The following is a 27,556-nucleotide window of genomic DNA, read 5'->3' as shown; positions in this document are numbered from 1 at the left end:
GGGGCAGCCACGGAGCACATATATGGTCTCTTGGAATATAAATGGGTTGGGCACGCAAGTAAAACAGGAAGCCTTGAAAGATCTTGCAAAAAAGAGTGAAATCATTTGTATACAAGAGACCTGGCTCTGTGGTGTTCCCCCGGTAGTGGAAGGGTTTCAACAAATTTATCAACCAGCAGAAAAATCGACCTCTGGCCGCCCCGCAGGTGGCTTGTTGACTCTGATTTCAACAAATTTATTGACTAAGGTTTTCCAGATACCTGTGACGTCTAAATGGCTCCTGGCGTGTAGAATACAAACATCATTTGCTGATAAAAAATATGAAAATATGCTGATCCGAAATGTGTATATGCAGTGGACTTCACACAAGGAATATGGGGCAGAATTGTTATATTTTATGAACGATATGGATGCACTTTGTGACAAATATGGGAATTATTTGATGTTGTTATTGGGAGATTTTAATCTTATGAAGTAAAAAAAGCAGAGTTCTTGGAAATTAAAATAACGACTGATGCGGCGAAGTTGGGCAATTTCTTGGCGACAAAAAGTCTGTTCTGTCTAAATGGAAGGGTAGCCCAGGACTGTCCGGCCAAGAAAACTTTTAAATATGGGACTCAAAATTTCCCTATAGATTACATTTTTATGTTAGCATGGACTTTTGAGTTGGTAAAAGATTTTAGGATTGACCCTGCGGAATATAGTGATCATAAAATATTAAAATTAGAGCTTGTAATAGCCCAACATTTAGCATGTGATAGAGTTATTTCCCAAGAGATGGACTATCCAAAGCAGAACACCACCCAGCTAACTGAAAAATATATCGAGAGGCTAACTAATTTGCAACAAAAGGTGCAATTAGGCTGCTTGTGCGATCAAAACTTATCTTGGTATGTTGAGAAAATAACTAAGTAGTGGAAAGCATAAGTGTAGAATTAAGGGGTGATGTAAGAGTCCATGAGAATAATGGAAGGTCACAAGTAAAGCAAGGAACTTGGTTTAACCAGGTCTTCTTATTAAAGAAAAGAGAAGTTAGGCGAGAAGAACGCAGCCTACGGAAAATATTTGTGCAAGCCAGGGCGGATAACCTAGTAAAAATTAAGAGGGAATATATCGCTCTAATCCGCAATGCTAAAAGGACCTATAAAGAAATGTGTTGGGGCAAATTATTGGATGCAATCGAATCCAAGAATACACGTCAGTTCTGGAAGCTAATTCAGTCAGCTTTGGAACATTCGGTTGCTCCTATGATTTGCGTTGTGGAAGAGGGGGCGTGGGTAGAGTATAAACAGCAATTATACGCCCCTGGGAGTGGGATTGGTAATGAGGCATCAAGGGACTGGAGAGGCCTAGAAGAGGATTTAAAACAAGAATGCTCAATAACAAATGTCCTTAGGACAATAAGGACATTGAATCTAACTAGAGCGTAGGCCCAGATAATTTGCCAGCCCTGATACTAAATTCAAATCAGCCCTGGTGGGCGGAATTCTACTAAAAAATGTTTGTATTAATTTTAGACCAGGGGAATATGCCCCCAAACTGGAAGGGTGCCATAATAAGACCGCTACATAAGAAAGGGGATGTATGTGACCCGAAGAATTATAGGCTAATTAACCTATTAGACATAGGAGAAAATAAAAATCCTAAAATAATCCTTAGCAAATTAAAAGCTTGGGTTGAACATAGGTCTATCGTGCCGGTTGAACAGGGTGAGTTTAAAGAAGGCCACTCCACAATAGACCACTGTTTTGCACTGTGGGCAATGGCCAGGAAATCGATGGAACAAAACGGCAAGTTATTTTGCTGTTTCGTCGATTTCCGGGCAGCATTCGACACGGTGGACCGAAATAGCCTTTGGGAAGTATTAGAAAACTATGGAATGCCAAAGGGGATACTGAATATCTTAAAAGAATTACATAGTGGCATTTGGGCCCAGGTCATTAGAGACACAAAGGGCTCATTAACCCAGAAAATTCCAGTAAAAAACGGTTTGAGACAAGAGTGTGTTCTGGCAACCTTGCTTTTTTCAATTTTCTTAGCAGACCTCCCAGCGGTCCTGGAAGTTGAAAAGAGTGCGAGCCCGCGAATGAATAGTAATAAAGTGTCATGTCTCTTATATGCCGATGATCTAGTGATCCTGGACCAAACGGAAATGGGGCTCCAAAGGAAGTTAAATGTGTTCAAAAAGTATTGTGATAAAAAGCTTTTAACTGTGAATATGGAGAAAACAAAGATCCTATGTTTTGGAAAGAGGGTAAACAATTTTAATTGTTTTTTAGGACAGGAAAAGTTGGACGTAGTAGGTGAATATAAATATTTAGGTCTTTGGTTTGACAGCGCATTAAAGTGAAATACCCACATGGAGGCACAAACCGCAAAGGCGTATTCATCGGTTTGTGGTTTGAAAAAATGTAATAAAGATTACGGTGATATGTCACACAGACCAATTCTAAAGGCTTTTGAAGTTATGATCCCCCCACAAGTACTTTATGGAGCAGAAGTGCTTTACCTGAGTGGTAAAAGGAAGTGGGACCGGGAAGAAGGTAAGATTATGAAAATGCTGCTGTCCCTACCAAATAGCTCCATGATCCAAGCCATTAGAATGGAAGTGGGACTGACAGCATGGGAGGTAAAGTCCCAAATGTCCTTAATAAGATTTTGGAACCGACAGGAGCCTGGCGGTGACCAGAAGGTCTCAATTTGGTGTAGAGAGGAAATTCAAGTGAGCAGCTTACGCTGGGCGCGAGATGTGAGGAAAGTCCTCCAATCTGTAGCTGCTCACTTGAAATTGAGCCTCCGTTCACCTTCATTGAATATAGTTTGTACTAAGAAAATCATCAGAGACCAAGGGCTTGAATACTCTAGATCACAGGACATGGACTACCTGAGGCTAAAAAAATCAGTTACCTGGGTAAAGAATGAATGGGTAAAGGAGGCCGGGTTTCCTTACTTGGATTTGTTGCCCAATAGATGGCTAAGACATGACATTTTGAAGGTTCGGGTGGGCCTAAATCCATGGAAGATTGAAAGAAAAATAAGACTGGCCCTGATCCAACCAGATGGTACTTGTAAATGTGGTCTATGAGTAAGAAATGATATTTTACACATACTGCTTGACTGTACATGGATTTTAGCAGTTCGGAAAGTATTCTTACGTCCAATTTTTTTTAAATATGAGGTGAACTCACGTGCTGACGCCATTGACCTCCTTACAGAAATGTCATTTTTGGATATTACAATCGCATTGGGGACATTTCTGAAAGGGACAAGAGATTGTGTAACGGAGATAACAAAGGAGGGTGGGAGAGTCAAAAATTTATAGAGTATCCCAATTTTATGTCCTATGGTTTTATAAGTTTTAAAGAGATGTAAAATGAATTGTGGTTTTAATGATTTTATCACTATGTGGATCCATTGTATTATGTATGGTTTATAGACTATTGTCTAAATAAACTTTGTTATAATCATCAAACCCCTGCTCACCCTCTTGGTAGCTTGGCACAAGTAGACAGGCTTTTCTCAGAGGCAGTATGTAGGCATTTGTGCACTCATACAGTAATCCAGCGAAAACCCTTCAAAATGGACACCATACCAGTTTCGAAAAATAAGTAATCTTTTTCTAAACCAAACAAGACCAAAACAACAAAAATCCACAAGACATATCTTCAGATATCACTAAAAATAGGTTATTCACACAAATAAAGCTTGTAGCATTAAATAACTCCACCTGGAGATATTATGACATTGTGATTGATGAATATCAAAAGTACGACGACCGACTGCAAGGTGCGCGGCATCAGGCATGGAGTCACATACCCCCAAAGAACAGTACCTTGGCAAACGATGAAAGCAAAGACGGTGCACTGGGTGGGGGACGTGATGCTTCGTTGGCGCTGGGCGGCGCCGATTCCGTACGACCCCAGGGAAGGTGATGCGTCTGTTCCTTACGACCCAAGGGGAGGTGAGGCCTCGGTTCATTACTGTTGTTGGGGAGGTGAGGCGTCAATTCCTTACTGTTGCCGGGGAGGTGATGGATGGCAGTGGTGGCGAGGGATTGGTTCCTTACGACGGTGCGGTGTCGATGGATTCAGGAGGTCACCCATGTCCGGTATCGGCTCCGCAATAATGAAGCACCAATGTAATTGAGGTCGGAGGTGCGGTGCGAGTCGAGACGATGTGTCATGAGCGTCATGAGCTGTGCCCTCGGCTCAGGTGCAGGCAGTGGCCTTGGTGACGGCTTCAGAGTCACCGGTGCAGCCTCAACTGGTGTCGGGGCTGCGGTGCACGTCAGGGTGGTGCGTCGTGCACTTCACGAGTGGTGCCCACGGCTTCGTTGCAGATCGCGGTGTCACTGGGCTTCCTCGGGGTTGCAATTTCCCTCTGTGGCAGAAGTACAAGATGCAGGAAGACAGACAATATGTAGTCTTTGTGTCCCTGAGACTTCAGAACAGGAGGCAAGCTCTACTTCAAGCCCTTGGAGATATTCTTCAAACAGGATACACAGCACACAGCAAAGTCTTTGTCCTCTCCTTGGCAGAAACAGCCACTGCAGGCCAACACCTGACAGCACACAGCAAAGGGGCCGTACTTCTCCGTCCCTTTTCCCAAATCTTCTTCTTGGCAGAGCTTCCTCTTGAGTCCAGAAGTATTCTAAAGTTCTGGGGTCTGAGCCCCAGTATTTATTTTCCATTTCTCTTTGTTCTCTGGTGGCAGAGAGGCTCTGTACTCAGTCAAAACCAGTTCTGTCCTCTCTGGTCCAGCTTCTCGGCAAGAGGTGGAGACAGCATTGTGTAAGGCAGACCAGGCCTATTCAGGTACAAGGAAATCTTCTTCCCCTACTCAAAATGCAGCCTAGGTCCATTCAGCCCAGCCCTGACTCATCCAGGAAAGGCAGGACACACCTCAACCCCTCCCCAGTGGCTGTCTGAGAGAATGAACATCCCCAGCCCCTGTCACTCCAAAGCCAGACAGTCAAACCACAAACCAGCAGAGGAACACAGGATGGCTTAGCAAGAAAAGACCCACATTCTAAAAGTGGTATTTTCAAACACACAATATAAAATTCATCTTTACTAAAAGATGCATTGTGTATATTTTGAGTTAAGGCATACTAAACTCCATCTTCCTACCTGGTCCCAATTTGAAGATATTATAAATAAACTTCCATTCTATCCTACGATAGGATAGTCTTTCCATAGTGAATAACAAAATACACTGTATTTCACTATCAGTGAAATACAGTGTATGATGTCACACACACCAGTATGTGTCCTATCTTTCACATACACTGCACCCTGCCCACAGGGGTAACTTGGGCCTACCTTAGGGGTGACTCACATTTAATAAAAGGGAAGTAGGTAGGCCCTGGTAAGTGGGTGCACTTGCCTGGTCAACATGGCAGTAGAAACTGCACACAGACACTGCAGTGGCAGGTCTGAGAACCCTTTGAAAAGATGCTTGTGTGGGTGGCACAAGCAGTGCTACAGGCCCACTAGCAGCATTTGAATTACAGGCCCTAAGCACACACAGTGCACTGTACTAGGGACTTAGTAGTAAGTCAAATAAGCCAATCATGGAAACGCCAACCCATCAACACAATTTACAGGGACAGCATATGCACTTGTGGTAAAGTGGCCAGTGTCATAAAACCAACACAAAAAGGGACAAAAAGTGGAGTCCCAAAAGCAAAAAGTCTTGGGATGAACCCGCTGGAAAAGCCAGGTCTAGCACCCAGCCTGTGTTTAGACAGTTTAAGGCGGATTCTTCTCACAGGAATGGAAATTAGATTATCTCTTGCTCACACATCTGTTTAGCAGTTCAAAAAGAGTACAACGTGAATTGTGCATTCAGCACCGGGTATGGAAAAGAACCGCTGGCTGAGCGCACTTTAGTGCATTGAGTCCAACTGCCCGAAAGCTGCTGCTTTGAGAAAATATGTAGTTTCTATAAATGTGACGCACACATCTGCTCATCAGGGGCGTAACACAAGCCCCCGCAGGCCCCGCATTGCGGGGGGGGGGCCTCGCGCACCGGGGGGGCCCCGGCCGGGCCCCTCCTCACGTAATAAATACACCTGTGATGCACTGTAGGCTGGGCTCTAAAACGGTGCGCATTGCAGGCCCCTGCCGGGGCCCCGCGAGTCTTTGATATGGTGCGGGGGCCCCGGCTGGGGCCCCTGGGAGTCTTCAAAATGGTGCGGGCCCCGGCCAGGGCCCGAGTCTTCGAAACGGTGGGGGGGCGGGGGGCAGCGCGCACACACGCGCACACACTTGTTTACTCCCGAGAGACTGAGAGTCCTGACTTTCACTTTCCACCGCCGCGTATGCACCTGGGGGCAGGGCTGTCTGGTTAGTGGGACCAATGCCAGGCAGCCCCAGGGGTACAACACATGCGCAATCGCCGGCGGCGCTGCGCACAATGAGCTCACACGATTGAGTAAGGTGTGGCGTGTGGCATCACCAGGGGCGCGCATAGCCATAGTTAAGAAGACAGAGAAGAACGAAGACCAAGCCAGGCCCGCCCGCCCACGCTCAGGACTGTCCGAACCCCGAAGTAAGTCCGTCACTGGCGGGGCCTCCAGGGTGCTTGACAGCCTGGAGGAGCGTATCTCCAACTGTTTCTAATGTGCGAATGGATAAGGAAGAACCCTGTGAATACCCCAATTCCAATGTAGAATCAGAAGTTGCTCATGCCGAACCTATACATTCCGTTTTAATTTTGACACTCCAGTGTGTGCATGTGTGAGCAATGTGAGCTACTTTCACTTTAGCTCAGCTGATCTGGGGACGTGACCTTTGGCTTGCTGCAATTCAGATGTAGTTAAATCCTTGCTCGTGTTTATAATCAGCAGATGCCCGCTCAGTGAGGGCTTCTGCTGTTCTTGGCTTCCCGTTCCACGGATGGAAGTGTCAGTTTCAGGATACAGAACACACACTACTTTCTCAGTGTGCTTCAGTGCACAGGCCAGATCATGAGGCAGCCTTACACTTTTTTGTCCCACAGGCTAGCTTCTGATTGCATGCACTGGTCTGCAGCCCTTTGGAATCACTTCTCCTTGTGTTCATCATCTCCTCTTTTGCTAACTCAAGTTTTCATGTTTTAAAAGGCAACATTCTGTTCATGCCCTAATTAACGTTTCTGAATTCATTCAATGCTCAATGAACCGAAGCGGAATATTGGTTTTTGATCCACATAATCTATGTATGGAATTTTAAGTGACATGTTTTTGTTATGGAGAAAAACGTGACCTTTAATTGCAGGTCCCTTTTTATAAAAACTATAGTTAAAAGACCACACCAATTACATTCTTAATTTCTTTGAGACCACCTTTATTGCAAAAGGCGATCTCTAGAGGCAAAATGAATTGTACTGTGGTAATATGATAGATGCAGCTGCAGCGATTTTAGCATAATTATTGATTTGCCGCATTTGCCACATTTGCCACATAATCTATCATCTGCCCACATAATCTGCAGATTTTAACAAAAACTTTTTTTTCTCTAGCTGAAACGGTTAAAAAAGTGTTAAAATGCAGCATCATGCGTTGCTGCGCAGTGGAAGGCCCTTTGCAAAACTGATTATAACTGAATATTGCTATATTTGGGTGTTAAAATGGTACTAATGAGATGCAATTAAAGACCATACAGTGTTACCAAGTTTAAAATGATGAAATAATGAAGTAATACTATTACAAAATGTGCCACATTATGCCACATAATTTGGCCCTCTCCTGTCGCATAATTCCAGTGGCCCTGATTATATCCCTAGTCACTTTTTCATACCTTCTCATAATAAATGGATTAGGCCTATTGCTTACAGTAAAACTGATTTGAATCATTTTAGAGAGCTAGCAGGTAAGCTAAAGTCTTTTGAAAAAAGTACAGCCTATGTGCCTCAGCCTCTCAATTTCCTGAGGCTTGCCTGGTACTGCGACGAGCTGGACAGCGCTCAGAGTCCGCAAGTCAACTGACTGTAGTGACTGAGTAATTATGGTAATTTATTATCAGGCATCTGAGATTATCAGTGCTGGGGCCTCTCACATCCTGTTTGGGACAGTTGGGGCCCACAGTGCCCTTCTATTTGTGGTGCTTTGCAGCAGTTTGAAGATCCTCTTAGAGTTTCTAGTTGCTCAAAAGGATGTTATTTCTGATATTTATATGTTTCCCACGTCTTCATTGCTTGATTTTGCTCTCGAGAAAGTGTCACTCATAGCCTTTGAATGTCACTCATAATTACACTAATATTATGAAAATGTCACACATAAGCAATCTGAAACCTTGGCAGCTATGCACTTACACACAAGGAAACTGTGAATGAATCCCTTTATGAGTGCAAAAATGACTTGAATAGGAAACATATTTTTACACTTGTAAAAAAGCTATTTACATTAAATGTATGCAAAAAGGGTTGGGAAATCAAACCCTGTATCGGTGTATAGAGCATGTTTCCACATATTGCTTCTCGATCACATTACATAGACTTCCCTGTGTTTTGGACTGCGAACGTGATATTTTTGTCATATGTTATAGTAGAATGTAGTTTCACCTTTTTGGACATTTTTTGAAATGGGGATGCAAGTATAGGCTCTTCTGAATCTTGATAACATGTTTTTTATTTGATTCATCTTTAGCCAGATGACCTTCATAAGAACTGGAGTGGTATGAGCAAATTTAGAGCTCCTAGTGGTATTCGGAATTATTTTTTTTTTTTGGCATGCCATGTAAAGAATGTTTTCACGATTTATCATTTGCCAAATGATTCCCCACAGAAGTTTGGCTACCGCTATCTTTATTCTAAAGCTTGCAGTTTCCAGTGGAGATGGTTTGTGGTTGTGTTGGGTATACTGTTGTATTATGCTGCCTCTTGTTTGGCTTCGTTTTGGTAAGGACTTTGAGAGTTCCCATGGCGTTATCGGGACCACAGTTGGTGCTGCTGGGTAAGGTTATGTGGACTACACTTTTGTGAGTTTTGTAAGGGTGGTCTGGTAACAATGTTAGTCACCACTGAGACTATACCAATCGGCACCCATTAAATGTTTGGGGATCAAAAGATCACCATTAAGAGTGTCTGATTCTTTTGTTGGGTCTCTTACTATTTAGAGAGCGACCTGTGCATTGTCAGTACACGTGTGGAACCCAATATTGTGATTTAAAAGTAGATTCAATTGAGGCTCTGGGTATATATTAAATTATATTTTTGGGGGTGATGATCCCTTGGGTGGTTTAGGTTGTTATTGTCTTGGTTGTGCTGAACTCACCCATGAACATGTATTCATTTCAGACATCCAGTGAAGGGGAGAACTAAAGGAAAACGTTTGTATTTTGCCAACAGGCACAAACCAAACTTCTCTTATTCTGACAAAGGTCAAGCCAGACATATTTAGGCAAACTGTTGATTCCGATAAATGGAGTAACCTATTTCCAGACATTCGTACTTGACACAAATAGACTGACCAGGCAGAAAGGAAACACTATCTAAGATGTAAAGGACTACCATGACTTATTGCTGGTCAGATTAACAATATCCAGTGCTCCAAGTCCTGACAAATTCCTTTTACCCTTTTTGGTTGGAGACAATGCAGAAACCTATAAACATATATATGTGGGGGGCCCAAGCTCTAGTTGGCTCTGTGCATGGGCAGCAGGTCTCTGGCTTGAGAGCTCCTGACTGGGTCTGGACCGTGGGGGCCCCCTCTTTATATTCTGCAGGGGGCCCCCTCAAGTTTCGTTACGCCACTGCTGCTCATGTGTTCATTAGTGGACACAGTGCAAAAAAGTTGCATTTTAGCTGTCCAGGTTTGAATGATGCTGTAAGTGTCTACTATGCCAGCACAAGCACGGAAAAAAGGCAATGAAAAATAGTCCTGCCCCCTCAGTTGCTGCTCAACGCTTGACACAGCAGGCATCCGTCACTCTATTCACAGCCAAGATTTTCAATGCACATGTAACACAAAAATGAGGCACTGGGCATCCAAATAATTGCAATTCTATGGACCAGGGCATTCATAGCTTTTCAGAGCTGCATCTGTTTATTTTGCTTGAAACATTTGTAGCTGGTCCAAGACATTAAGAATGACCTAGAGCAGGGAAGCGGGTAAGATTGGGGGGGGGGGGAGGAGAAGGAGAAGGAGAAGGTGAAGGAGAAGGAGAGAGAGAGAGAGAGAGAGAGAGGGGGGGAGAGAGAGAGAGAGAGAGGAGCATAGGTAGTGAGAGTGGTAGCTGGAAGGCAGAAAGAAACAGGGAGGGATAGGAAAGAGACGTGGGATGAGAGAATGAAAGAGAAAGTTAAACACAGAAAGACAGATACAAAGTAAGCCCGTCAGAGAGAGAGGGGCAGAAAGCCACGAGAAAAAGACAGGAAGACACAGAGAAAGGTAGAGAAATAGAGGTAGGGAAAGAGATGCGAGGCGTGTAGTCAAAGACAGTCAGAGTTCGAAAGATTAAGAGACAAGGCTAGATATGGACAAGTAGAGAAACGAGAACAGATGAGGAAAAGAAGGGAAAGATTGAAGTGAAAATGGAGAGTCATGTAAAGACAAGTGAAGATAAATAGAAAGACAAAAAAACTGTGGGGCATATTATCAAGGGGGGCGATAGGCAATTTTCGCTGCTTTAGCGGCTGTTTTCGGCCGCTAAGCGGCGATAATACTATCGCCCTATTAGCAAGCTGTCGCTAGCAGCAGTTAGCTACAGCTTGTAGGCGATAGCGAGCGATTTGGGGCCCGCTTTGCATTTCAGCGATATTTATCGCTAATGACATGCAAAGTGGGCGTACCCAACCTGTTAGCGACTGTAAGCAGTCGCTAACATCGCTATCGCCTATTACCAACACAGGCGTAGCGATGGAAATATTCGCTCTAAGCGCGAATATCTCCAAAAACCTGCTCAGACCAGTTCTTAGCCATTATATCCAATGGGAGGTGGATATAATGGCTAAGATCCTATTAGCGATAATGCGTGAATATCGCTGTATTCTCAGCGATTTTCGCGGATTTTGCCGCTATTGACGGAATTTTTTCGCTTTTGAGATAAACGTTGCTAATAGCACATTATCTCAGCGAATAAAATCCCGTGATGCGCGCGATAAAAAAAATTGCCGCTAACCCTACTTTGCGATAAATATCGCTATTTGTTGATAATATGCCCCTAAGAGACAGAAAGAGGCAGTTAGTGGCAAAGAAAGACTGGGAGAAACAGGGAAAGACTAAGAGATGAAAAGAGAAAGAGAAATAGAGATGGGAGGAGAGTAAACGAGACTGAGAGTGAAAGAAGGAGAGAGACAAAGAGGGAGAGACAGTGAGTGAGGCCGAAACACAGTGACAGAGAAACTAAGAGAGACAGAAAAGAGAATGACATAGATGAGTAGATGATGACAGGGAAACACAATTAGATGAGAGGAGAAACAATGAAAGAAAGCCATGGAGTGATAAAAAGTAACAGTTGGTTACAAACACAAGGAAGAGAAAAAAAGACAGGGCCACGGTACATCAAACTCTGTTGACGCCCAAGCACATTTAATTTATGATGGTCAAGTTGCAGGAAAAGGAGAATTCCTGGTATCATAACGCTTGTCAATAACATTAAGGAAAAGGCTTGAGACACCAATCCCAGTTTTGTTAATTTATTCAAAAATTCAAAATAATTATTACAGAAATGTTATTTAATTAATCAAGGAGATTAGCATTGTCAAATCATAAGCAAAAAATTACAGTTAACTAACTATCCCTGCCAAGCAGACTGACATAAGGTCTGTTAATTTAAAGTCCAAGCAAAGTCTCTAAATAACTACAAGCAGAAAACTAAACGTCTGCCCTCAAATTGAGTCCTATGGAAATCTGGCTGTTTCTCAAATAGCATGTCTTATATAATGTTTTAGACAAATAAAGGACAATTTTTATAGCCTGACATTACGGAAATGTGCAGTACAGAAATCTTACTTGCACAACACCAATCCATTATTATTTTTTAATGACATTACTTGCATTGACGTAACAGTGCTCATATTTCTTTGCAGAAGAAAATATTAATGCAAAACACAAGAGAAAACAATTAACTGATTTTGCTCATGAATAACATTGCTGATTTGCCTTGCAAAGTCAGACAACCATTCCCTGGGAAGCTGCTGAAACATTATTTTGTTACATACAAGTACAGACCATTGTTTGCAACTGAATTAAAATCCTTTTCTGAAACAGAATGAAAACATAAACGCAAATAAGCAAGTTCTCTTTTAAATGCTGCCGCCTGAGGCGTTCTATTCATGCCAAACAAAGTTAACCTAAAGTAGGCACATTATTTTAATATGAAAATATGCTATCTATCTATCTATCGATCTATCTATCTATCTATCTATCTATCTATCTATCTATCTATCTATCTATCTATCTATCTATATGTGCTTTACACTGCGCAACTTATATTATCAAAAAGATACCTTGGTGGATCTTTATTTTTCATCTACCTTCAAGTGGTAGCTAGCTGACTAGACTAATAGCACATCTCATCAATTGATTGTGCACAAAAAGAAGAAAAGTGTGCAAGCAAGCATTCTATTGCCGCACACAAGGAAGAATAATTATAGAAAACATATATGAACTTGACGTAATGACCCCTGGTCATTCATACCGAGAATACAGTCCAGAAGGCAGTCTGGTTTTCACTTCACTCATCCATAATAATTCTATCTTGAGGGAAGGGCGGGACTAAGATGGCGACCGGAGCGAACGTACCTCTCTGAGCTCTCTGCAAGGCCCACTAAAATATCCTGAATACTACTTGAGGCGCCTTCACCCATCTATGCACTTCTTACATCCATAGCTGCAGTGGGAGTGAGTGGCAATGAAACTGCACGAATAAGCCTGGGGTCCATGTGACGATCGCAGAGAGACAGGCACCCCGGGCATCAGTTGGGAAGCCGGAGCGCTGCATGGAGACTGGTGAGCAAGCAGTGCCGACGCGGCTCAAGACAGCGAACCCTGACTGGGAGCAGGGTTGGAACAGGCTGGACTCACTTCTTTCAATCCCCTAGGAGGCATAGACCTGGCTCCAACTAAAAGGGGTACTGCTGCCCAGGAATGGAGATCAAGCAACCCGCAGAGGAGAGCGCAATCGTCAGCAGAAAAAGAAAACTAGACTACCTGGTAGCAGCCGTGGCCGGTAGTAGGTGTACCTGTAGGGCGGTGACATGGGGAGGGGTAGGGTGGTGGGTAGTAATGTATGGATTACGGACTTTAACAGGTAAGTAAACATATAAATAAATAAAACGAATTTTGTTGTGTGCACTGCATCACCAAATGCGATGCAGTGCGCAACGAAATTCGTTTTATTTATTTATATGTTTACTTACCTGTTAAAGTCCGTAATCTATACATTACTACCCCCCTGCCCCTCCCCCTCCCAACGTCACCCCCCTGCAGGTACACCTACTACCGGCCGCGGCTGCCTGGAAGCCACCCCTCCTTGAAGCAAGCAGTAGCCGAATCCCCTGTCACTCACCGGTAATCTTCATTACTCCGAGTCCTAGTCTTCCTGTCCCATTCCTGAGCCATTCCCTCCCTCCCTGGGGTTTCTTTCTGGTGCTTGTTTTTGGTTCTGGGTTTCTTTGGTATTCTCAGGATGTTGTGTGATGCACTTCCCCCTATATTCTCACCTGATTGGTGGCGCCATATTGAGGGAAGTCCTAAAAACTCTGCTAGGTATAAGGTTTCTGAGGAGCAGACAAGCTGCTCACTGATAAAGAATGGGACGGAAAGACGGACGAGGAGGTAATGCACACAAGTGGTGGTGGATGTGATACAACAGTTGCAATCCCTTCGCCATTTTAGACTTGGGTCATGGCTCCGAAACAGACACAGGAATTCAAGCTTCGGACGCCTTGCAACAAAGTGTGCCAGCCCTTAGTCCCAGGCTAGCGTATGTTATAATTTGATTGTTAGATAGTGATGCTCCAACCTCCAATCGCAATGCTCTTTTTTGAGACTATTATTGCCACAACCATAAGTCTCATCAGGTAATTAGGGTTTAGGTGTGGGGCAATCATATCGATCTTCTAAGGGCATGGCCGGAGAACCAAAGGGTGTGCCTCCCATACACTGTATTTGATGGAACTATCTTCCTCAGGGAGGGTAACTTACATTTTTAAATATTTTTATCAGTTACATGGTGTGAGGTATGCAACACAACATGCAGGGCAGGGAGTTAATGGGGAGTTGGTTATCAAAGTTTCTCATGGGTATGTCGCGACTAACAGAGACTCATTTACAGGACGCCAATCCATCTGGTAACAGGAGGTTGGGGTACCCCTTACTGTCCAGCTACAGCATATTGAGATGACAGAGTGGACCACAGCTAGTGGGGGCCTGTGCGCCGACGTCAGAAGGGACGTCATTTGATCCCACAACAGAGACACAATGCCAGACACCACAATAACACTGACACCCACATACAACATCTTGACCTGGAACATATGGGGCATGGTCACAACTTGCAAACACTACACAATCTATGCATACCTCAAATGCCACCACATAGAATTGCATGCTTCCAAGAGGCACACTTGACCAGCAAAGAACTCACAAAACTACATAAGCATTGGGCAGGAAAATAAACGGCACAATCTACTCAGCATATATATGAGGTATGCTTTTATGGACAGGGGTTCAACTACATGTAGTCTCCAGGAAAGGTGGACCCAGAGGGCCAGTATGTTATCCTTGAAGTGCGGCCCAATGGTGACCCTTTAAATATAGTGTCACTGTATGCACCTAACTCGGACCACTAGGTATCCCTGGGCGTAGTACTAGGCTATGCTCGCAAATGGTGCGTAGTTTGCGCTACTACGCACATTGCACGTAGCACAGTACAAAAATGCGCAGCTTAGCGGGCATTTTTTGCTTGCTCGTGGCCCTCAACGTCAAGTTGGTGATCGCGAGCGAGCAAAATCAACATCGTGGTGAGACTTTTTCCTCGTTCGCAATCAGCAACATCAAGTTGCCGATCGCCAGTGTGGAAAATAAACCTCCCAGGAAGATTCTCAACGCAGGGAGGTCATGTTTCTCATTGCGAGTGGTCACGTATTCTCGCGACCGCTCGCGAGGAGAAACTACCAGTGCGCGTTGAGAAAGCTGCCGCTCTCGTACAAATCTACTCAAGCGGCAGAAAACGACCGCTTGCACTGTGCAAGATGCCGTTTGCAATGATTGCACAGGGCGGACAAGCATCCGGCACTGTGCAATCAGTGCGAAAAGTATTTCCCTACCGTACTACGCAGTTCGCGTAGCTACGCATAGCGTGCGTAGTGCGTAGTGCACTTCGCCTAGCTATGCTTAGCGCTACTAAGCAAACTACACCCAGGGTTACCACTAGGTTTTTCTGGGGCTAATGACTCCGGTGCTCTTACATGACCCCCTGATGCCCTGCATATGGGGGGCAACTTTGACTGTGTTCTACACACCAACATGGGCCCATTTACACCACCACTACATGTAACCACCTGCGTCAACAATGGGTACAGAATATGTAGATGAGGGATGTCTGAAGAGTACGAAGTCCAATCCATAAAAAATGCACTGTCGATTTTCAGGTACATCAATTGCAGTAGGCCTATTTCTGAGCACCAGCACACAAGACAATAGTTGACATGGAATAGCCAACACTGGATCGCACCACAATCCTCCTAAAAATGACTGTGTAGTGCAGTAAAGGCAGGGCCCAGACACCCAGCTTGACACTTGCCCCGGAGGCACTCCAGGATACGCCCTCCCATGATAAAATCGGCACTCACATCTCTGACTATTATACAGAAAAGAGGATTCGAGCCAGTCTAGGGCATTGGAATCGGAGGCTATCAAAGTAGTGATAAGGGGATATTGCATCACCCCCCACGGGGGGCAAAACAAACCCTACATACAGACATTTTACTAACTGAAATGTGACAGCTCGAAACAGAAATACTCACAAACCCAGACAGGGTTGCGAGGCTGAGCGCCTTACAACATAAACCCACAGAACTTTTAGCCCGACTGGGAATGTTGGACTACAAGAAGTCCATAACTAGAGAGCATGGTGAGTGGGATAGGGCTGGGAAACTGCTGTCATGGCAGTTGTAGGAGGAAGTGGGCCACAGGCCCATAGCACTGATATCACGACCTGATGGTGTGGATGTCACCTCACAGGCATATATATATATGGGGCCTTCCATGACTATTACACTACGTTTTACACAGGAGGCCACAATGTCTAATGACCAACTACTGGCATTTTTCTAAGACACACCAATACCCAGCATACACCTGCTGCAATGCAGCAAATTGGATAAGCCGATCCAGATAGAAGAAATAAGAACTGCAAGAGCACAGATGTCACATAGCAAAACATCAAAGACCGATGGGATCCTATATTTAATTTAATTTTACTTATAGCACTCACATATCCCCGAAACTGCTTCAGCTGTAACATGCTAACTGCTGGTGAGAGAGGCTGGTTTGCTTCGTGTGTGACTGGATTCATTTTAAAACATTTTAAAACTGCATTTGTACTATCGCGGTTTAGCGCTTTTCAGCGCTACCGCTCTTGTATGTAGTGTGCTATTTTAATGGGCACACCGGCTCCACTCTGCTATTGATCGCCGATCTCGGCGCAACGTTTATTTTGTGATCGCCTCCCTTGGCGCAACGTCTTGTAAAACTTACCTGCATATCTTAATTGAATTTTGCTGTCCCCGGCTCCTGGCACCGATCCGCCACGGCTTGTGCCGTTTGCAGCGGCGGTGGCCATACGAGCGCTCACTTACTTCCGCCCTGCATCCTCACTTCCGCCCTGCTGGCTAATTGGCAGGTGAGCGGTCTAGTGGATTATATTGCTGATCTTACTTAAGCCGAGTTTCCTGTCAGTCCGGGGCTAACTGCTGGTGAGAGAGGCTGGTTTGCTTCGTGTGTGACTGGATTCATTTTAAAACATTTTAAAACTGCATTTGTACTATCGCGGTTTAGCGCTTTTCAGCGCTACCGCTCTTGTATGTAGTGTGCTATTTTAATGGGCACACCGGCTCCACTCTGCTATTGATCGCCGATCTCGGCGCAACGTTTATTTTGTGATCGCCTCCCTTGGCGCAACGTCTTGTAAAACTTACCTGCATATCTTAATTGAATTTTGCTGTCCCCGGCTCCTGGCACCGATCCGCCACGGCTTGTGCCGTTTGCAGCGGCGGTGGCCATATGAGCGCTCACTTACTTCCGCCCTGCATCCCCACTTCCGCCCTGCTGGCTAATTGGCAGGTGAGCGGTCTAGTGGATTATATTGCTGATCTTACTTAAGCCGAGTTTCCTGTCAGTCCGGGGCTAACTGCTGGTGAGAGAGGCTGGTTTGCTTCATGTGTGACTGGATTCATTTTAAAACATTTTAAAACTGCATTTGTACTATCGCGGTTTAGCGCTTTTCAGCGCTACCGCTCTTGTATGTAGTGTGCTATTTTAGTGGGCACACCGGCTCCACTCTGCTATTGATCGCCGATCTCGGCGCAACGTTTATTTTGTGATCGCCTCCCTTGGCGCAACGTCTTGTAAAACTTACCTGCATATCTTAATTGAATTTTGCTGTCCCCGGCTCCTGGCACCGATCCGCCACGGCTTGTGCCGTTTGCAGCGGCGGTGGCCATACGAGCGCTCACTTACTTCCGCCCTGCATCCCCACTTCCGCCCTGCTGGCTAATTGGCAGGTGAGCGGTCTAGTGGTTTTTTTCTTCTTGTGTACTTAATGACACAATGGCGGAAGCGCAGCGGACGAGCGCAGCGGGAGCGTCGACTTCGCGCCGAAGTCGTGCCAAAGTCCTGCCCGTCTGCGCCCGTCCGCGCCAGCACGAGCCCAGGGCCCAGCCCCCCTGCACAAAATCCTCTTTTATACTCTAGATCCGCTCTCCTGCTGTTGCGGGGATCAATTTGCCCTTCGCATACTGTGTTAAACTGTCAACATGCCCCTGTTGTGTGCCCCCACTGCTCCCTGGCCCTAGACTCTCTTGAATCTAGTACTGACAGTATGTCGTCTTCGTTCTGGAACTTACCCTCCCCTGCGTCTAATATACGTCCCACCTTACACAATCACTCTTCAGAACTAACCTTCATTAGTATTAATAGTAGATCGCTCTCCAAACATAAGAGAGATATCTTCGATCTGTTGGAGTCAGATCGCCCTGCTGCTCTGTTTGTGACCGAAACATGGCTTAATGATAGCTCGGGTCCAGATATCACCATGGCCCTCCCCAATGATTATACCTATGTTGGGAGAAACCGAGCGCTTAAAGACGGTGGAGGAATTGCTGTTATTTACAAAAGAGAGTTCTCTTGTAAATGGGAAGATCTCGACTTCCCTGACTGTGAGGCGGGCCTGTTTAAATTAACTCTTTCCCCCCAATTTACTTTAACAGGCATCCTGATTTACCGTCCACCTGGATCAGTGAGCGGTTGGGCTACTGCACTTCCCGAACTCATTGCTCCTTTACTAGCACAATCTACTAATTTTACCATTGTTGGAGATTTAAATATTCATTTTAATTCTGTCTCGTGTGCTATTGCTCAACGTCTCTTACAAGATCTTGAAGCTCTTGACCTGCATCTCTACAATTCCGACCCTACTCATAAGGCCGGTAACCTTTTAGACCCTATTATTTCCAATCTGACAACCATTTCCTATCAATCCTCTACCCCTGTTCTTTGGTCAGATCACTTTTTAGTTAAGTTTTCTGTTAAAATATGTATAGCTGACATCTCCAGGCCAGACCTTACTCACAAAACTAGCAGGAACTGGAAACGTCTAGACCTTGACAGATTTAACTCTTCTCTGGCCAACTCCATCCCGTCAGGTTCTAATATAACGATTAAAGAGCTACCCATAATTACATCATGGTTAACTACAGCCTTGGACTCCTGCTTACCTACCCAAAAAAATAAAACTCAAATTCACCACCCCCCGGCGCCCTGGTTTAATGACTCTTTACGCCTGGTAAAATCCAATTGTAAGAAACTTGAACGTATTTGGCGTGCAAAGTATAACCCCGAGCACAAAGCTAATTACAGATCCGCTCTTAAAACCTACCATGCGGCATGTGACACTGCTAGAGCTAATTTTGCTAATAACACCATACTCACGGCCCAAAACAGGCCCAAGGCCCTGTTTAAAATTGTCAAGGAGCTCTCTGGTGCTTCCTCAGTCCCGAAAGACCCATGCTTAGACACTGCACAGTGCAATGCTCTAGCTAACTTTTTCCGGGAAAAGATAGACAGAATTTATGCCATTTTTAATTCCACTTCTGCTACTCCTACCCATGTCGCGCCTCTGGTTACTCCTCCCTGTTCCTTGCCTACCACTCCCCCATTGCTTTCCTGGGATCCTATTTCCCCGGCGCTTTTTAAAAAATATCTTCAGGACATCAAATCTGGTTCTCCCCTTGACCCCTTTCCCCCTCAAGTTCTGGGTTCCCTTGACCCAGCTCCTCTCCACATTATTTTGGATGTCCTCAACGCCTCATTGGTAGAAGCGACTGTTCCGAATGAATGGAAGCACGCAATGGTGGTACCATTATTAAAGAAGGCCAATGCTGATCCGAACAATCCTTCCAACTTTCGCCCTATTTCTTTGCTTTCCTGTTTCTCCAAGATTTTGGAGAAACATGTCAATTCCTTACTTAGTTCTTTTGTTGAGTCCTCCAATTTTCTCCATGGATCCCAGTCCGGTTTCAGGGCTGGTTTCTCCACGGAAACTACTCTCCTTGGCGTGTCAGAAACCATCAGGCGCCAAGTGGATAAGGGTGAGACGGTGGCACTCATCTTGCTTGATTTGAGTGCCGCTTTTGACACCGTCTCCCATTCCATCTTATTATCCACCTTGGAGGCAGTTGGTGTTGGTGGTACCGCCCTGGCCTGGATTGCTAACTTTTTGTCTGATCGCACGTTTCAGGTTTTTTCTTCTACCTCTGTATCTTCCACCCTTCCTTCTCCTCACGGTGTTCCCCAGGGCTCTATCCTCAGTCCCCTCTTCTTTAATCTGTACGTAAGGCCTCTTGCGTTCTTGGCCGAACAGGCTGGTCTAACAATTTACTCCTACGCTGATGACACACAGGTCATCTACTCACTTTCCACTAACAAAAACCTCCCCTCCTCCTCTCTTCAAACTGGATTAAAGCATATATCGGACTGGATGTTGAAGCACAAACTAAAGCTCAACGGGGACAAAACAGAGCTGCTTCTGTTTGGACCCGACACCTCTCTTTGGGGCCCTCACCATTGGCCTCCGGAGATGGGTCCTCTACCTATTCCATCAGTGTCTGCGCGCAACCTCGGTGTGATCTTCGATAACCAACTCACTTTCAAACATCATGTTGTGAAAGTTGCGGCCACCTGTACTACCATCATCAGGTGGCTGAGGAAGATCACTTGGATGCTGCCTACAGACACTTTGAGGACCGTGGTCCAGGCCCTTGTCATCTCACGCCTGGACTATGGGAACATCCTGCTCTTAGGTGCTGCCAAAGAGGTTACCAGGAAATATCAAGTGGTTCAAAATATGGCAGTCCGTCTGATTTGCCAACTTCCCGCAAGATCATCGGTCACTCATCACAGGCGCAACCTGCATTGGCTGCGCATTGAAAGCAGAGTGCACTTTAAAGCACTCTGCTACATGCATAAAATCATGACTGATAGAGCCCCGTGCTATCTTGCTGCCTTAGTCCAACAATATGTTCCCCCCCGGACACTCAGGTCCTCGTCACAAAACAAATTTAAAATTCCACGCATTAACAGAGCCAAAATGGGTGGCCGCTCGTTTGCCCTGTTGGCCCCATCCTTATGGAATTCTCTCCCTCAACCCTTGCGCACGGAATCGTGCTTTCTGAAATTCCGTAAAGGAATAAAAACATGGCTTTTTAACAATTAATGTCCCTCCCTCTTTTCACCGATCAGTTTGCTTTAGCGCCGGGAAACCTCCGGGTAGCTGTGCGCTTAATAAATGTAATAATAAATAAAATAAAATAAATAAATAAATAAATGAAGCACGTGGAAAGTAAATATTGCCTGAGTTCCTGATGGAGGCATCAATCGTGGTGCTTCCGAAGCCTGTCTGTAATACTGCAGGCATGAAAGCGTATAGACCCTTATCCTTACTAAACCTAGACTATAAACTACAAGGGAAAGTTCTTGTCAAAAGACTGCTGCCATTGGTGGGGCCCTTGATTTATTCAGACCAAAAAGGATGAATCCCTGATACGAAAAAGGGCTTAAATATAAGCCGTCTACTCAACCTCATGGGATACAATACAAGTACTAAATTGGATACATTGGCAGTGTCTCTCGATATAGAAAAGGCATTAACACAATGGGATGGCCTTACCTCCTAACAGTACTCGAGAAAAGTAGTATGGGCTCATGTTACTAGTGTGAATCAGGACTCTTTACACTCCATCATCGGCAAGAGTTAAGATGAGTAGGGCCATATCAGATTGCCTTGTAATATGCAGGGGCACCTGACAGGGCTGTTCACAATCCCCATTGCTATTTGCACTAGCCACGGAATCGTTGGCATGCTTGCTTCTTGCAAAGGCTGCCGGATGGGGGATACAGGCAACAGGACACTGGTACATCGTCACGCCATGCGCAGACGATGCCCTTATTTATTCACGTAACACCCATGAGACACTGCCATAACTTGAGGAAATGCTAGAAAACATTGGGAGGTTCTCAGAACTTAAAATTAATCAGGCCAAGCCCTATCTTTTCCCTCTAGGATTTATAACAGTCAGTCGGCGCCCAGAGACTCCCCCAGCCAGATTTACCTGGAGGTTTGACACATTCAGCTTTATTAGGTGTACAGATATATCATAAAACACTGAATCTCATTGAGGGCAACTTGGACAAAGCCCTACAATCATTCTGTAGTTCCATGCTGTTTTGGACCTCACTCTTGCCGCAGTGCTAAGTAACAATCGTTAATAATACCTAGATTTCTTTACTTCTTTACTGCCTTCCCGTGACCCCTCTGATCCTTTTTTGGACACTACATGCCTCTTTTCTGACCTTATATATAGGACGTGGCAGGAAAAGAGTGGCACTACAAGTAGCACAATGCCCAATGACTGGGGGTGGCCTAGGGAACCCCACCTATGAGTTGTACTATGCGGCAATGCAACTGCAATGCCCAATGAAATGGCTGGGAGAAGGCTCAATTGCTGAAAGACAAGTAGCATGACTTTTGGGAGACATTCCTATCCTGACCCATGATAGAGAGAGGTCAGTCCACACTGAATTGATGAGAACAGCCAGGTCCTGTTGGTGTAGATTACATATATGACAGCAGAGGTCCATATCCATATACCCCTCAGTTGGACCTGGGGCCGCTACTTGAGACCCAAGGAATAATGAGACAACACAGGCATCAAACATGGAGGGAGGCCGGAGTGACAAAGGTGGGTGATCTGTTTGTGGACTAAACCCAACACATTCCAGCATATGGTAGATACACACAGGTTATCGAATGGCCAGTTTCTAACATACAATGCACTCAAATTTAATATTCACATGGAATGGGGTGTTGGACTGGCTGAACCCACTACCTCTCAGCTACTGGCTGCTGGTCTCCTGCTACATAGCATGGGCAGGAAAGCGGGGACAACATTGTACATCCTACTGCTGTCCCAATCACATAACCCAAACCCCAGCAACAAGAATAAACTGAAGGCTGACCTGGGTAAAGTGTTTTCACCCAAGCAATGGGGCAAGATTGTGGCACATGTCACTCAGGTATACTGAAATTGGTGATTCCTCTATGCACACTTTAATTATGTGCATCAAATATACCTCACCCTCACAGGAAGTATTGTATGTTTGGGGGAGTCGCCCAAATACTGTCTGCGCTATGCACAATTAGACGTGGGGTTTCATCACATGGTGTGGGAATGTCCGGTGCTGTGTCCTACATGGACGTCAGTATTGACAGCCATTTTGGAAATAGTGGACGCAGTTTTGCCTGCTGGGGCTCATGACAAGCACTGAAAACAATAAACTGGAGTGTAGATTTGTAGACCTGACACTTGTACTATTTAAAAAACGCATTGCAATGGCTTGGAAAATGAACGCGCCTCTGGGGTTGAGACTGTGGACGAAAGACTTGCTGAAGTGGTCACAGGCAGAAACTCCGAGCTTGAGTCTGCACCTGCGCGCGAATGATAGCTTTCAAATGCACCCGAGGCTCAGACTAAACTTCCCTTCCACCTCGCGCCCTTCCCTTGCCAGCCTTTCTCAGAGCACAGCCAAGGCTTCAAGGAGCTGCGCTGTCCACACTTCCAGGGACCCCCGACAGATTCCCGTAGTGTCTACGGCCCGAGTCTGTAATAACCATGTATTCCGAGTAATGGGTCCTTTGTATAGTGTGTTCTTGTGTTTTGAGTGACTGACACTTATTGCAGTATTATATCTCTACTTCACACACGCCAACATTTTAGGACAGGGACGTGGGAGATTTAAAGTTAAAAAAACGGAGAATGAAAACTCTCCATTGACTTCTATTGTAGAAAATGCAATTTCAGGTGGGAGACAGCTGAAATAAAGTAATTTTTGGCTTGAAAAATCGGTAGTCTCCCGCTTGAATCGGGTCTATTGGCATGTATGCTCTACTTGTATCTTGTATGTATTCACGCATTTCAGACGGAGACCGGCAAATTTCGTGATATCACTTCCTGTCGTGACGTCACTTCCGGTGACACCACCTAACTTGAAGCGTCCCCCCACTTATTTTTTTAGGACTTGTGCCCTGCAGAAACTGATACACTAACAAGGATTGGATTGAAGGAGGGCCGCGCGCCCGTGTTTCTAATGTCGGATGTATATGTTGGGAAAACGTTGACAGACTGCCTGAAACCTATGACCGAACAATATCACTGTTATGGTCAGGGCTCGAGTCTGGGTACCACACGGGTGGACGGCATCCCCCCCCACTTATTTTACCGGGTTTTAATGTTGCCAGGTGACAGTAACAATTCCAGGGGGGCTGGGCTGGGGCACAGTCAGGAAACTGAAGAGGGGACATGCACTGACGTAGACTCGGACACCTTCGCAGGGCGGGCGGCAGCAAAAAAATTAGTCCTTCCAGCTTCCTGCCGTGACATCACTTCCGGTGACACCACCTAACTTGGAGTATCCCCCCACTTCTTTTTTTAGGACTTGTCCCCTGGTTATGATATGGAACTCTGTAGATACACTGTGTGATGGATGCACTGCTCTACCGCGTGGTGCGGGAATGGGGTGGGGGGGTGACCTGGTGATATGTATAATATACATGACAAACACTACTGTATGTTTGCATAGTTGTAAGGTAGTTAAAATGCAATAAGAAAAGTTACAAGAAAATAATAATTCTATCTTGAGGTTACATAGGACTATGTTCCGCCAAGGGGTGCAGAAATAGTATGTGCCACTGCCCCAATGAGCTGATCTGGCCATTGCTATAGTAGAGAAGTAGGAAAGAATTGCTTTTGGTTCAGTTCACCAAATGTTTACGCTTGTAGATTAAAGCCTGCAAACCAGCTAGCTGCCAGCAAAGTTCACCAGCATTGTAAAAGAAACATTGCTTTCTGATGCAGGCACCAGTGCACTCCGTTCCAGGAGTATGGAAGGTGCAGCTATATTCAGCAAAATTGATGGTCAGGAATTATTATTATTATTATTATTATGCGGTCTTATATAGCGCTCAATTACCCGTAGGCATCTCGGCGCTTGCCTTGGGAACCCGTCCTGGCTTTTTCCCTGTGAGATACCCGTAATGGGCATCCCCAAGGTGAAAGCCAGGCATCCCGCCTAGGGGGGGCCGTAGTGGAGATTAAGCAGGCTAATGCCCAGAGCTGCAGAGTGTGAACCCATGATTCGAGTAGGCACCGAAACGAGAATTATCGAGTCCGTGAATATTTGGGCTCAAGACCCTGCCGCGTCGGGAATTGAACCCTGGTCCCGGGTCTGACCTCTGCTTCAGGGTCTGCCTCCTCTAACCAGTGAGCCACACTTCTCCACCACCAGGAATACAGCAAGCACATGCTGCACCTCAATGAATTTATAGATTAGTGAAGACGATAAAGAATCTCAAGTTACATGCTTTTTATGTAGCGCGTTGGCCTCTGGGTACTATTTTCTGTTAGAGATCTATTCATAGCTTTTGAGTTCCTCTGTTGCTGGGGAGCCTTGCTCCTGGCCTTTCAAGTCATATGTGTTTGTTCTTATTCTTAGTCTGATTGGGTTATCTCTTACTGAGAGTAATTTATCCCTGTTCACCTTTTTAGTTATGTAGTAAGGTTTTGTGACAGCGCACAATTTACTAACCCTAATACTAGTACATGAACGGAGGGCAGAATTGTGCAGCGCTGTGTGAACATTCAAACCTGCAGTAATAAATCTAGGCCCCTGTTACTTCCTTCTCTACTTTTCTATGACTTTTCAAGGAGACCAAGTAATCATTCAATTCTTTTCAATTATATGTCCCCTATCCCATCTATAGTGGAGTGGTGTGTTTTTTTACTTGTGTGCAACAGCATGCCCAAGGTTTATCCGTTAGGTCCTAGCCCAGGGATCTTCCCATTTTTCCCTAGCTTCAGAAAGTGGGTCCACTGTGTCAGTCAAGTAAGTGATATATAGAAATCTGAAAGTGTGTCCCATATCGGCATGACCTATGTTGGACGTAACGGAGTGGGATCTCAGGTGACTCCACCGGGATCCTAGGTATACATGCTCTTGCTGCTGTTCGCAGCTGGAGGTAACAAGATGGCACCAATAGTGTTGCCCCTGGGCAGGAACAGAAGTTCCGGCACAAGATGAAAACACCATCCTCAAAGAGCTCTCCCAATGGATGAACCCCATGCACCTCAGTAGGACTCAAACTGGCGTTTCCCAAATGGGAGGGAGCAACGGGTTATCCGCAAGAGACAATACTGGTGAGTATGACATTTCAAATTGCATTCATTTAGCCAGCTCCCACCACACACAACACAGAGCTGCAAGGGCATCCACAGCTTGCAGAGCCAAGCGCAAGGAGACACTAATCCACCATAGAAGGGAATGCGTCCTTGCAATACTCGGTGCAGACATGCATCAGCAGCACTTGGGGCGTAGACCAATAGTGGGCCTGAAAGACCAGATAATATACATAAAAATCAGGCAGCACCATACTGTCCGATTGTAACAGCCTGGTTAACACATCCGACCATACCCTAGGCTGCCCTACATGCCAAATCAGATGCAGAAGGACCTGCCATATTTGCCAGTGGAGTGGGAGCACCACCGGGATATTTGCGAAAAGTACAAAAATATTGGTAAGATGATCATAATATCAGGGAAATTTGCCAATCAGAGAAAGTGAGACCCAATTTAGCATTTTAATGCTTTGTCTCTTTCAAGCGCTGTACCAAAATTACTCCTTATAAAAATGTTATAATCATGAGAAATCCACACTCCCAAATATTGTGTGCCCACTAGACTCCACTGCAGGGTTCATCCAGAACCAGGCCATTACTGAATTCAGTGAGCAGAACATTTTTGGATTTGGTCCAAAGTCCAGAATATTCCCCAAACTGGATTATATCCCAGATAATGGGAGAAAGATTATCATCCGTGCATTGGACATAAAAAATTGTGATTCTCCTATTAACATGACTGGAGAATCTGGATTTCATTGAAGAATCGGAGGCTAGCATTATGCATATCACATTTGAAGCAGACCCAAGCAGCCGCATACATCCTAAAGCAAAGTTCCATAAAAGAACATTAGCAAAGATAAAAGGCATGAGCACATAACAATAAACCTCTTTTAAATGTGGTGAACGGAAGGAGAAGTCCAATAAACTTTTACTTTAACCAGAGACAATAACAAATCTTCAAGGCATCACAAAGAGAGTATATGAATGTTGGATTAACTTGTCTGAGGAACAAAACCACGAAGTTATGAGAGGTTATTTGAAAAAAAGAAGATAAAAGTATGAATCAACTAAAGATTGCTCATGAAACATATGTGAGAGAAAAAGCTTATGTAAATATGGTAAACATATTGATGAGCAAAACATGAGTACATAAGAATAGAAATAAAGAAATGTACATTGAATGTCAAAATAACCACCCAAAGGGAAGGGTTAGAGGGATAATGCTAGCCTCCAAGGCCCATATGTTTGAAACAAAATTTTGTTTGCAAACGCCGAAATTCGCAGAATTTCATCATTTGCGATCGCAGTTCAGGTAAGTGGGATGTAACAGCCTCGCAAAATAAGGAATCGCAACATAGCGATTCCATATTTTGCGATTGCATTTAAGGAATCTCAAATTGCGATTCCTTAAATGCAATGTAAGAGGCAAAGAAAATGTGCAATTTGGCATAAGAAATCACAAATTAGCACCAACTTCAAGTTAGTGGTAATTTGCAATTTCTTAAAAAATTCACTTTTTTGCATTTTTCAAGTGCCATGTGGCACACATCCATGCCCTTAGGGCATGGATGTGTGCCACATGCGCACATATGTACATTTCGGGGGTGTAACAGGGTGT

This window comes from Lissotriton helveticus, chromosome 10 (genome assembly GCF_964261635.1).
Source record: "Lissotriton helveticus chromosome 10, aLisHel1.1, whole genome shotgun sequence".
Taxonomy (NCBI): domain Eukaryota; kingdom Metazoa; phylum Chordata; class Amphibia; order Caudata; family Salamandridae; genus Lissotriton; species Lissotriton helveticus.
This window is presented reverse-complemented; position numbering follows the sequence as displayed.